The sequence below is a fragment of the Orycteropus afer genome, unplaced genomic scaffold (genome assembly GCF_000298275.1).
Source record: "Orycteropus afer afer isolate SDZICR_OR568_19922 unplaced genomic scaffold, OryAfe1.0 scaffold00020, whole genome shotgun sequence".
NCBI classification, from domain to species: domain Eukaryota; kingdom Metazoa; phylum Chordata; class Mammalia; order Tubulidentata; family Orycteropodidae; genus Orycteropus; species Orycteropus afer.
In genome coordinates, this window is record NW_006921607.1 from 20,131,763 (window position 1) to 20,143,738 (window position 11,976).

Below are 11,976 nucleotides of genomic sequence, written 5' to 3' on the forward strand. Positions count from 1 at the left end.
CCAGGATTATCTTCTGTGTCTGTGTTAATTGGTTTCCCTTTTCTTTGTTGAAGAGGGTCTGTGCAATCTTTCTGCCTAGTCCACCATCTTGCCAGAACTCTGGGTTTTGGGTGTTTTGAATAATGCTGCTACAAACATTCTTCTCCATGTCTCTCAGTGCATATATTCATGCATTCCTAAGAGTGATGTTGCTGGGTCATAGAGTATGCATTTCCTTAACTTCAGCAATGTAGAGTCTGTTTGCAAAGAGACTGTGGCCATGTATACTTCCGTCAGCAAGGTAGAAGGGTTTACAATGCATCTATCTTTGCCAGGATCTTACTATAGTGAGTCCTTTTCTTTTTAGCCATTCTGGTGGGTAAGTAGGAGCTCTGGTGGCATAGTGCCTAAGGCATTTGACTGCTAACCAGAAGGCTGGTGGTTCCAACCCACCAGCCACTCCTCAGAAGGAAGGATGGGCAATCTACTTCTGTAGTGATACCCTAAGGAGGGGTCGCTATGAGTAGGATCTGACTCTATGGCAGTGAGTTTTTGTTGTTGTTGTTGTTCTGGTGGATAAGTGTTTGTATCTCATTAATATTTAAATTCATGTTTCCCTGATGACTAACAAGGTTGACATCTTTTTACTTTCTTTGAGGAGTGAGGGCACATTTATAATGTCTCTTGGGAAGTACCTGTTCAAGTCTTTTGACCATTTTTTCTGTTGGGTTAACTGTCTCTTTCTTACTGATTTTTAGGAGTTTTTTTTAAGTATTCTGGGTATGAGCTCTTTGTTGTTGTTGCGTTTTACTATAATTTCTTCCTCCAACTTTCTTTTTCATGATCTTAATGGTATTTTTTGATGACAGAAATTCTTAATTATAATGTAATTAAACTAATCACTCTTTTTCTCTTTGGTTCACATTTTTCATAAGTGATTTGAGAAATCTTTCTCTACTTTCAGACTCTCTCTGTTCTATTTAATTTTTCAGTTTCTCTAATTTCAGCACTTTCTTATTTTCTTCCTTGAACTTTCTTTAGGATTAATTTGCTATTCCTTTCCCAAATTTTTGAGACTGCATGCTTAGCTTAATGATTTTCAGTCTTTTTTTATTTTTTTAATCTAATATATACATGTTACTCTAATTGTCACTGTTTGGTGTCATCAAGTCAGTTCTAACTCATAGTTATTCCATATACAACAGAACAAAATACTACCTAGTCTTGTACCATCCTCACTATTGTTTGAGCCAATTGTTGCAATCACTGTGTCAATCCATCTCATTGAGGATCTTCTACTTTTTCGTTTATCTTCTACTTTACCTTCTCCAGGGACTGGTCCCCTCTTATAACACATCCATAGTATGTGAGATGAAGTCTCACCATCCTCACTTCTAAGGAGCATTCTGGCTGGACTTCTTCTGAGACAGATTTGTTCATTCTTTTGGCAGTCCATGCCATTTTCAATATTCTTCACCAACACCACAATTCAAAGGCATCAATTCTTTTGCGTTCCTCCTTATTCATTGTCCAGCTTTCACATGCATATGAGGCAATTGAAAATACCATGCTTGGGTCAGAAGCACCTTAATCTTCAAAGTGACATCTTTGCTTTTTAGCTTTAAAGAGGTCTTTTGCAGCAGATTTGCTCAAGGCAATACATTGCTTGATTTCTTGACTGCTGCTTCCATGGGCATTAATTGTGGATCTGAGTAAAATGAAATCCTTGACACCTCAATCTCTTTTCTGTTTATCATGATGTTGCTTTTGGACCATCTATGAGGATTTTTATGTTCTTTATGTTGAGGTGTGTGTAATCCACACTGAAAGTTGTACTCTCTGATCTTAAGTGCTTCAAGTCCTCTTCACTTTCAGCAAGCAAAGTTGTGTCATCTGCACATCACAGTTTGTTAAATGCATCTTCATCTGATCCTGATGACACATTCTTCTACATATAGTTCAGCTCCTCAGACAATTTATTAAGCATAAAGATTAAATAAGTGTGGTGAAAGGATACAACAATGACACACACCTTTTCAGATTGTAAACCAGGTAGTATCCCCTTGTTCTGTTCAAATGATTGCCTCTTAGTCTATGCACAGGTTCCTCATGAGCACAGTTAAGTATTTGGGAATTCCCATTCTTCACCATGTCATCTATAATTTATTATGATCCTTTGCAGAGTCAATAAAACACAGGTAGATATCTTTCTGGTATTCTTTGCTGAAAGCAAGACTGACATCAATCTGATATCAGCAAAAATATCCCTCATTCCATGTCCTCTTCTGAATCAGGCTTGAATCTCCAGCTGTCAGTGTACTATTGCAACTGTCTTTAAATTATCTTTAGTATAATTTTACTTGCATGTAATATTAATGATATTGTTTGATAATTTCCACATTCTGTTGGATCACCTGAGGAGCTTTGGTGGAGTAGTGAGTAAGGCATTTGGCTGCTAATCAGAAGGTCAGTGGTTCAAACCCAACAGCTGCTCTGTAGAAAGAAGATGGGGTGATCTACTTCTGTAAAGATTTACAGCCTTGGAAACCCAATGGGGGTTGCTATGAGTTGGAATTGACTTGATGGCAGTGAGGGTTTTTTGTTTGTTTGGATCACCTTTCTTTGGAATGGGCATGAATATGGATTCCTTCCAGTAGGTTGGCCAGAGAGCTGTTTTCCAAATTTCTTGGCATAAATGAGTGAGCCCTTCCAGCATTGCATCTGTTTGTTGAAACATCTCAATTGGTATTGTTTGTTTTTCATCAATTCCTTTAGTGCAGTTTCGACTTCTTCCTTCAGTAGCATCAGTCTGAGATCATATGCCATCTCTTGAAGTAGTTGAATATAAACCTTTTTTTTGCAGTGACTCTGTATTCCATCTTCTTTTGATGCTTTCTGCACAACTTACTATTTTGCCCATAGGATTCTTCATTATTGCAACCCAAGGCTTGAATTTTTTCTTCTGTTCTTTCAGCTTGAGGCATGCCAAGCATGCTCTTTCCTTTTGTTTTTCAAACTCTGAGTCTTTGCACATTTCATTATCATATTTTCTTTGTCTTCTTGAGCTACTCTTTGAAATCTTCTGTGTGGCTCTTTTATGTTATCATTTCTCTATTCACTTTAGCTTCTCTACTTTCATGAGCAACTTTCAGAGTCCTTTCTGGCATCCTTTTTTTTTTTTTCCCCAAAATTATTCTTTTGCTTTCTTCATGTATGAAGTCTTGGTGTCATCCCACAACTCATCTGATCTTTAATAACTAGTGTTCAATACCTCAAATCTATTCTTGAGATGGTTCTCAAAATCAGGTGGAATAGACTCAAGATTGTACTTTGGGTTTTGTGGAGTTGTTTTAATCTTCTTCAGATTCAACTTGAACTTGCATATGAGCAATTGGTGGTCTGTTCCACAGTTGGCCCCTGACCTTGTTGTGGCTGATGATCTCCAGCTTATCCATTATCTTTGTCCACAAGTGTATTCAACTAGAATGCTGTGTATTCCTTCTAGTGAGGGTTATGTGTATACTCACTGTTTATGTTATTGAAGAAAGGTATTTTCAATTAATATATCATTGGTTTTGGAAAATTTGATTATGTCATCTCTAGTGTTGTTTCTATCACCAAAGCCATATTTTCCAACTATTGATCTTTCTTTGTTTCTAACTTTGACATTCCAATCACCAGTAATTATCAATGTGTTTTGATTGCATATTTAATCAATTTCAGACTGCAGAAGTTGGTAAAAATTTTACATTTCTTCATTTGACATTAATAGTTGGTCCATAAATTTGAATAATAGTCTTTGTAACTAGTTTCCATTGTGGATGTATAGATATTATCCTGTCACTGACAGCATTGTACTTCAGATATATCTTGAAATGTTCTTTTTGATGATGAATGTGCCACTGTTCCTCTTCAATATGTCATTCCTGGCATAGTAGGTCATACAATTTTCTAACTTTAGATGGCCAATGCCAGTCTACTTGAGCTCACTAATGCCTAGGACATCAATCTTCCTATGTTCTGTTTCATTTTTTACAACTCCCAATTTTCCTTGAAACATACATTGTACATTACCCATTTGGATTCTCATGGATGTTTCCAGCTGTTTCTTCTCATTTTGAGATGTGCCATATCAGCAAATAAAAGTCCCAAAAGCTTTACTCCTTCCACATCTTTAAGGTTGACTCTACTTTGAGGATGCAATTCTTCCCTAGTCATATTTCGAGTGTCTTCCAACCTGAGGGGCTCATCTTCTAACGCTGTCTATGTTCCACTGCTATGCATAAGGTTTTCACTTCTCAGTTTTTCAAAAGTAGATAACCAAGTCCTTCTTCCACTCTGTCATAGTCTGGAACCTCTCCACTATGGGTGAAATACTGGTGCCATAGCTTCCAGCATCACAACAACACACAAGCTACCACAGTACAGCACACTGACAGATGCATGGTGAATATATGCATGGGTGTCAGTTAAAATCTCTCAAATTTAAATATGCTTTATTTTCATTATGGTTCAATTAAAAATGTGTTCTCTTTTCCTCAGTGATTTCTTCTTTGACCCATCACTCATTTTATTTATTTTCAAATTTCCAAACACATGGGTGTTTTCTTGTTATTATTTGTTCTTGATTTCTAGTTTAGTTCCACTGTCATCAGAGACCTTACTTTGCATGACTTAAATCCTTTGAAATTTGCTGATGCTTGCTTTCATTCAGGATATGGTCAGTTTTTGCAATTAATGTTCCATGTGGCCTTGTATTTATATATTTGTCACATGTTCTTTTGGGAGAACAGAGCCTAAGAGGTAACTTTTGAATCTTCATTATGAAACCTAGATTTTATCAATATAAAAACACTTTTACTGTACTATTTAATGTGCTATTTTTTTTTTTTTTGGCTTTGAATTTACTTTATCTGATATGAACACTGTCTTATGCTTTTAAAATTTGTATTTGTCTAATACACATTGCCTTTTTTATGTTTAACATAAAAGAGATTTTTGTCTCTTGAAAACTCTGTAATTGGATTTTGTCTTTGACTTAACTTTGTTTTAATTTTTGTCTTTTAATAGTACAATTGAACACATTGACAGTTACTGTTAAAACTATTTCATATTATTTAGATTTGCTTTATGCTATTTATTTTTATACCTTGTTGATTTTCTTTGTTCTGCTTTTATTATAGAACTGTATTTACTTTGCATGTTTAAAATGTTATTTTGGAAGATATATTTTAATTAGAGTAGTGGTTTTTAGTAAGGTTTTCAAAAGTACTCTTTAACGGATGGTTTTCTAATTTTTATGATCAAACATGATACTGTAGTTTTGCGTTTTTTCTATTTAGTATACCGAGTGAGTATACTTTTATTCTTTTATCCTCAACTTCTTGGGTTTTATTAACATAATCTAATGTCTTACATTGGATTTTTTTAAAGGATAATTTTTGACATTTGCATTATTTTATAAACAGATTTGCAAGTGTCAGTTGGACATATCCCTTTTTAACTGGTTGTAGAACTCACCACGGGAGCTCTGGTAGCATAGTAGCTAAGACACTTGCCTGCTAACCAGACGGCTGGCGGTTCAAACCCACCAGCCACTCCTCGGAAGGAAGGTTGGGCAATCCTACTTCCATAGTGATACTGCCTCGGAAACCCAAGGAGGGGTCGCTATGAGTAGAGGCCGACTCGACGGCACAGAACAACAACAACAACAACAACAACAGAACTCACCACTTTTTTATACCTTGATCACTCCATTTTTGAGCTTTTAATTTTGCCTTGTGTCTTAACTAAGTACCTGTACCAGTTGCTGTTAAGTCGATTCTGACTCATGGTGACCCCATGTATCTCAGAGTAGAACTGTGCTCCTTAGGGTTTTCGATGGTCAATTTTTCAGAAGTCAATCACAAGGCTTTTCTTCTGAGACACCTCTGATAGACTCAAAACTTTGGTTAGCTGCCAAGCATGTTAACCATTTGCATGTCTTGACTAGTTGGTGTTTATTTTCAAGGTGAGTCCCCCCTCCCCCCACGGAAGGCTATATGGTGGCAGATTTTTCAAGTCCTTGGTTTTTTCCTTATGGCTCTATACTATAAAGGACAACTTTTCTGAGTCTTACATTCTTGGATCACAATGTTTTCCAGACTGTGTCTAGGTATTCATCTTTTCTCATTGATTTTTGGAATCAGATATCTGGTAATATTACAGATATTTTTTTTTTCTTTTTTAACATTCAAAAAACATTTTTTCTTTTTCCTTACTATGGCTTCTTTTCTGTTCTGTTCTCTCTTAAAAATAAATCAAGTATCTGTCTGTTGCATTGCCATTTTCTGTGCTGCATTTCTATTATTATTTGTTCCCCCTCATAGTTACTGTTTACCCTTGTATTTTTCTCTTAAATCCTGGGAAAGCTTTTGCTATTTTTTGTTTTAAGTCTACATCACTGGTTTTGTTTTTGTTTCCGTGGATTTAAAATTCTGGTCTTGCATTTTTACTTATTCTTTGCCCCAACTTGTAACAGTTTTTGCCTGCCTGTGCCAGGAAGAAGCTACGCTACTTACAATGAGTCAGGAGTGGGTAGAGGGGTGGTCTCCTAGAGTCTTTTGAGAATCTCATCCACTCTCTTCCCAGATATACTGCTCTTTGTTCAGAGAGATAATTATAAATTCTCTGCCTTCAATCTGGCTGTATCTGCTCTGTACCTATGAGAACTTCCTCGAAGTTTCTGGCATTTATTCCCTCAACAAATATTTTTTGAACAACTATTATGTTTCTGGCATTGCTCTAGGTACTTGTGGTCCATCAGGGAGGGAACAGATTTATAACCCTTCTCTTGCAGTTTTTTTTTTTTTTTTTTTTTTCCCCTAGCAGGAATGAGGGAGGGAGACAATAAACATATAAATAAATTTTACAGTATTTTAGCAGCTTGTATAAACATAAAACCAGTTGCCATCTAGTCAGCTCCCATTCAAAATGACCCCATGTATATCAGAATAGAATTGTGCTCCATAGGATTTTCAATGGCTGTTTTTTCAGAAGTAGATCTCCAGGTCTTTCTTCCAAGGTGCCTCTAGAGGGACTTGAACCTCCAACCTTCTGGTTGGAATCTGAGTGTGTTAACCATTTGTATCACTCAGGGTCTCTGATATAAACACACAGTAGGGTTAAGAGGGCATCAGGAATGGTAGTGGGAAGAGGTGAGATTGCTGCTTACCTCAATAGGGCAGTCGTGATCAACCCCATTGAGGATAATGAGCAAAGACTTAAAAAAGGTGAGGGAGCTGGCCTGAGGCAGAACATTTTCTAGTGTCTAGTTCTATTGAGGTAGTTCCTATGAGGCTGTATTGATCATTTTGAAACCAAGTAAAGTCAAAACTGTTTTCCCCATCCTGGTTAAGGCAGATAATTAGAACAGATAGGACCCCGGATGGTAATAGATAAGTAAACTTAATTACCCTCAACTATTTCCCCACCCTGGACCCTGGTTGGAGATAGATGAGTAAACACAGGACTCCAGTTGGAGACAGAGGATTAAATACAATAAGCTCAGTTCCTTAAGAACTGAATGGAAAAAAAAAAATTCTTTCCTGCTATTTCCTTAGGCACAGGTGATAAAGACACTAATGTGTCTTAGAAAACAACTTGAAAATTGACTCTGGCCCGTGGACATGTGCAGTGGGGCAGAGAGGAACAAAGTTGCTGGAATTAACACTCTCCCCTCTGCCTAAGGACCCGATCAGCTGGTGACAGGAAGCTGATGTGACTCATCCAGTACGCAGGCACACTCAATTAAAAAGCTACTGTCTCTTTAAACTGAGGCAAAGGAAATTTCAGCCAATTGTCAACCATCTCATGTCCAAATTCCTGACATTTTTATGAATAATGTATAACCCTCTCTTCTGAAACCTACAAAAACTGTAATTCAATGGAGATTTAGGGAGTCAGATCTGGGTACAGGGGTACTCCTACTCCTTGCATTGTCGCTTCTCGATAAATAATTTTCTCTCCTCTTAATCACTCGGTGTGTAAACTGTTTTGGCTTGACAGTGCGCCGGGCAGGGACCCATGTTTGGTCTGATTTCAATTTCCAGAGTACTTGGGGACAAGAAAGGTAGATGGGTGTTACATACCTGTGGTTGTGATATTCTCATGCCTGGAGATCTCTCATGTCTTCCTGGAAACCTCCACAGCTAACTCTACAGTGGAGCTGCTGTCAAGCCGGGCTCTGATGCAGGGTGAGGAGGTCAAATGAGAGGCCAGGGTGAAAACTGGGAAAGAGTCAGGCAATGGGCAAGGCCTGGAGGTTAGTGATCATGGTGGGTCTGGGCTGGAATAAGAACAATCTGGAATGGCATCTGTTTAGGACACATGGTCAGGAACAGGCCTTAAGAAGATATTAAGTGCATATGCAAACCCTGAATCATAAGACAGTTTTCAGATTTTTGGAGAGTCTAGGGCATAGTATGGGAAGTGGGAAGAGACTATGAGATAGTCAGAGGGCTTGTGTGAAGTCCATGTATAGGCAGTCCCAGGCTATGAGTGAGATCCATTCTTAAGTGTGCCTTTAAGTCAAATCTGTAGGTAAATGGGAACAGTGCATATGGTCCTTATTTAGCCTTATTTTAGTGCAAAAGGCTTGAAGCCTTTCCCATGATTTGAAAGTTGCACATGCAACAAGTGAAGTTAGTTGTGATGAAGAATTTATTGTGGGTAGGGTTGGTTCAATTATTTCAGAGTTAGGGAAAATTTATCTAACATTAAAGGGCACGAATGAGTTGTCTGTAAGTCGGACATTTGTAACTCAGGGACTTTGCCTGTATTCATTTATTGGTAGTGCCATAACAAAGTACCACAAATTGATGTAACCATTGTGTCTGGCTTCTTTAACTTAACATAATGTTTTTGAGGTTCATCCAAGTTATAGCTTTGGTTTTGATTTGTTTCTATCTCCTAACTGACCCAAACTCTGATTCATTTAGTTCAGTCTTTTTTATGTTGTTAGGTGCCATCGAGTCAGTTCTGACTCATAGTAACCCTACGTACAACAGAACAGAAAATTGCCTAGTCCTGTGCCATCCTCATAAAGATTGCTTTGCTTGAGCCCATCATTGGCAGCCACTGTGTTAATCCGTTTCATTTAGGGTCTTCTCTTTTTAGCTGACCATCTAATCTACCAAGCATGAAATTCTTCTCCAAGGATTGGTCCCTCCTGATAACATGACCAAAATACAAGACACAAGGTCCTCATTTCTAAGGACATTTGGGCTATCTTTCATCCAGGAGAGATGTGCTTCTAGCAGTCCGTGGTATATTTAATATCCTTTGCCAACAGCATAATTCAAATGCATCAGTTCTTCTTTGGTCTTATTCACTGTCCATGTGTATGAGGCAATTGAGAATACTGTGGCTTAGGTCAGGCACACCTTAGTTTTCAAGGTGACATCTTTGCTCTTCAACATTTTAAAGATATTTTTGCAGTAGACTTGCTCAATGTAACATGTCGTTTGATTTCTTAAGATACTTCCATGGGAATTGATCGTGATTCCAAGTAAACGGAGCTCCTTGACAATTTCAATCATTTCACTATTTACCATGATAATGCTTATTGGTCCAGTTGTGAGGATTTTTTTTTTTTTTTTTTTGTCTTTATATTGAAGTGTAATCCATAGAGAAGGCTGTAGTCTTTGATCTTCAACAGTAAGGGTTTCAAGTCCTCTTTGCTTTCAGACTCTCAGGAAAGGTAACTTATTATCTTTTTTTCTTTTTTACAATGATAATGAGACATACTTTATTGTTGTTGGCTTATTTTATTTATTTATTTTATTGTGATTTGGGTAAAAATTTACAGAGCAAATTCACTTTCCATACAGCAGTTCACAGACACTTTGTCTCATGACATTGACCACAATTTACCACAATGCAACAGCTCCCCTCCCACTTCCTCCTGACAGTTACCTCTTCCCTGTGTCCATCCCTCCATGCACTCCTGACCCCTGAGCTATCTCCCTGTGCACACACAGCCCTTTTTTCTCCCATGATTGTTCTCTCCAAGGAGCATATCTACCCCAGGCAAATGTTCAACTCATATGCCTGTCTTTTGTTTGGCTGGGAGCCACAGGTGTGGGTTCAATTCCAGACCTGAAAGGCAGGTAGGGGCCATAGTCTCAGTGGTTCCACCAGGCTCTATCGGACCAGCAAACCTGGTTCCTAATGTTTTAAATGACTTTGAGTGTTATTCCAAATTGTACCCCATTCTATCCAGGATCTCCTACATAGATCTCCATCCAAGTGGTTGACAGTGGTAGCCGGGCACCATCTAGTTCTTCTGGTCTTATAGTCGTATAGGCTGCAGATCTGATGGTGTACCAGTCTCTAGAACTAGTTGTTGGCTTTCTTCACTCTTCTTTGCTCTGGACGAGGAGAGACCCATCATTGCATCTAGATGGAAGCTTGCAAGCTTTTAAGATCCCAGTCGCTACTTGCCAAAGTAGGAGGTGGAACAATGCTTTGTGTAGTATGTTATGCCAATTAAGCTTGATGTCCCCTGTGACTATGGTCCTGAGCCCACAGGTTCAATTACTTGGTCTCTCTGGGTAGCTGGCTGTGACCAAGCAGTGACTTCAACCTTGCCCCTTGTCAGCTCTACTATACACCTGGGAATTCAGATCATACAATAAACTTATAGGACCCTTGTCTGCCAATCCTATACATGTTCTTGGGTACACTCCCTGCTTCATAGACATACCTACTAGAGATAACTTATTATCTTGCCATAGTCTTTTATATGGATCCCCTGGCCAGGAGCATGGGCATGGTCAACCGTGGCTGGAAAGGTGTGAGTGTGGATATCTATGTGATAGCAAGGATGTGGTCAGGGCCAAAACTTTTTAGAATAAGGTGCGCATAGAAAGGTGATCAACATCTTAACCTCAGGTTGGACAATTTCTTGCATATCTTTAAGGCTCATGAAATAACTGAATATTTTGATGATGTGAGCATGGATGAGTAGAGATCATTAAAGTAAACTGATTTCTGAGATTGTTGGGTACTCAAATGAGATAATATACAATATCTAAGACAGTGCTTGGCAGATGAAAGACAACCAATGCAGGCTGGTTTCTCCCTGACTTTTGTTTCTCTTTTCTCTTCTTTAAAATAAAAAAGGTCTAGATTCCTTATCTTGGCATTTTAAATTGCAAGACTTCCAACCTTCTCCTCTTCCTCTAATTACCTGCTAAGATTTATGCTCTGGCCATTTTTTTTTTTTTTTTTCATAATCCAGGAAGTGGTGAGAGATTTATTAATTTTTTTTCCATTGTAGTATGTAGATATAGAGATAGTTGCCATCAAGTCAGGAGCTCTGGTGGCGTAGTGCCTAAGGCATTTGACTGCTAACCAGAAGTTGGGCAATCTACCTCTGTAGTGATACCACCTCGGAAACCCAAGGAGGGGTCGCTGTGAGTTGGGTCTGACTCCATGGCAGTGAATTTGGTTTGGTTTTAGCCATCAAGTTGACTCTGACACTTGATGATCTTATGTACAATAGAAGGAAATATTGCTTGGTCCTGTGTCATCCTCACCATTCCTGGCATGTCTGCATCCACTGTAGCAGCTCTTGTGCCAATCCTCTTCATTGAGGGTCTCCCTTGCTTTCACTGACCAACTATTTCACCAAACATGATGCTTTCCTCCATCAGTTGATCCTTCCTGATGACATATCCAAAGGAAGCAAGTCAGACAACGTTCTGTTGTGATCCATTATGTTTGAATTGGCTGACTTTTGGAGTAGATCACCAGGCCCTTCTTCCTAGTCTGTCTTAGTCTGGAAGCTCTGCTGAAACCTGCCCCCACCATGGATCACTCAGTTAGTATTTGAAATATCAGTGGCATAGCTTCCAGCATCATGTTGTTGTTGTTGTTATTTGCCGTCGAGTCGGCCCCGACTCATAGTGACCCCTCCTTGGGTTTCCGAGGCAGTATCACTACGGAAGTAGGAAT